The sequence below is a fragment of the Artemia sp. Qi Xiang Cuo genome, chromosome 3 (genome assembly GCF_049724085.1).
Source record: "Artemia sp. Qi Xiang Cuo chromosome 3, ASM4972408v1, whole genome shotgun sequence".
Classification (NCBI taxonomy): Eukaryota; Metazoa; Arthropoda; class Branchiopoda; order Anostraca; family Artemiidae; genus Artemia; species Artemia sp. Qi Xiang Cuo.
Window position 1 is genome coordinate 42,193,763 of NC_142796.1, and position 2,026 is coordinate 42,195,788.

At 34.3% G+C, this 2,026-nt stretch overlaps 1 pseudogene; it reads left to right on the forward strand.

Annotated features, from left to right (window-relative positions):
- Positions 1-1,946: 1,946 nt before the first annotated feature.
- LOC148954112 (U2 spliceosomal RNA) lies at positions 1,947-2,026 on the forward strand (annotated as a pseudogene).

A 2,026-nucleotide genomic window follows, 5' to 3' on the forward strand; every position in this document is an offset into this window, starting at 1 on the left:
TTACTTAGCATGGAAACATACTCAGCACACCCAAATCACTGCAAAAACATAGGGCTAAATATAGACATGCTGGTGGTGCACCGCCAAAATCTTTCACGCAGGTGCACCATTTATAAATCGGCGTCACATCAGGGTATAATACAGGTCATACAAAATATAATGACCAAGGCAAAAGAAAACGGAGAAAATCCTTCCCTGGGTGTATCAGAACTCCGTCACACAGGACCTGATGGATATACATATGAAACTCAGCTCCATATGTCCCACCAATTGATATACAAGCTATCATATACCTTACATCGCCTGAGGAAAAAGTTACCTGAAAAGGGCAGCCTACTCAAAAAAGAACTGAAATTTAGACACATCAAAACTTTTGCCACAACAAGTCAGCCAAGGCTTTAAATTACTGAATCCTGGTGATGCAATCCTCATTCAGAAAATACCTCACATATAATGGAAACGGGTCATGGTGCTTTCCCAGACAAAACAGCTGTGGGTGTACATTTGCCAAAAATCAAATGCATATTTTTGCGAAAGAGCTTCAAACACCAATTGCCTTGCAAAAATCAAAGCATGGAAAGCTTAAGTTTTGTTCCAAAAGGATTTTACATAGCTGTACTGGCATATAGACTACCAACTCTACCCTCTTTTCTGGTGTTGACTGACCGGTCTGGGGATTCAAGTTTTCAGGAAGTGAGTGCCCCCCCCTGTATTTAAATATTAAATTACCTATTTTATAATAACTTATTTTAAGATAATTTATTATAATCGTTATATCCTATACTTTTCAAATAATATTTACCTATGTTTGGTCTATCTGAACGATTATTATACTTATGGCCAAAACTGAATATACTGTATAGAACTAAATGATGTCTGGCTTCTGGCCTGTTTATCTCTAACTCTAACCTGCCCTGTAATGTACTAATGTAACTGACATGAGTGTCTTCAGCATCACAAGACAAGAGACAAATCGATAATTGAAGATAGTAGCTAGTATGTTATGCGTTACTTCCTGTTACACGAATGTTTGTCAGTAGAATTACCGGAAATCGTTTATTTTTTACGGGGAAAGAATACTTTTTTTTCCGGGGATTAAGTTTTCTGGAGATTTTCGGGAGATTCGGTATCTTATTTTTTTATTGGGAGATGGATTAGAAATTCGGTAGATCTCCCGAAAAATCGGGAGAAGTGGAAACACTGAGTTTACTAGCCCTTGAATATATTGAAAAAATTTATTTATTTTTTAATTTGAAAAAAAGAAAAAATGTATATAATTTACGAAATTTAATGGTGAAAAAGCCAATGACCACTCGCCATAATTAAATTAAAATCATCACCCTAGATTGAAGTCCCCATGCATCTTTTTCAACAAGAGTATGCAACTATTAAATGCTGAAATTTAAATTGAACCAAGATTCGAACAGGCTTGTTGAAGTGATTGTTTTTGACCTCAGAGGGCTTGGTTCTGTGGTGAGTTGAAAACAATTTTTATTTTTTAATTTGAAAAAAAGAAAAAATGTATATAATTTACGAAATTTAATGGTGAAAAAGCCAATGACCACTCGCCATAATTAAATTAAAATCCCCAACCTAGATTGAAGTCCCCATGCATCTTTTTCGAAAACAGTATGCAACTATTAAATGCTGAAATTTAAATTGAACCAAGATTCGAACAGTATTGTTGTCTGATTTTGATATCTTTGTCTGATTTTGGCTTTTTGAATGACAATATTTTCCAAGTCTTGATTGGCAAATTTTCCGTTTACCATGAAAATTTTGAGAAAAAATTTGATATTATGGGAAATGTTTATACTGTTTATAAAAATCTAAAGACAAAGTGATAAGTTAATTGAATGTCATTTGTGTATTGCAACCAAAATTAAGTTTGTGACAAACTTTTTTACTCGTATTCTTATATGCTCTATGACAATCCTTGCTGAATTGTTGCTTCTCGGCCTTTTGGCTAAGATCAAAGTGTAGTATCTGTTCTTATCAGATTAATATCTGATATGGTCCCTACCAG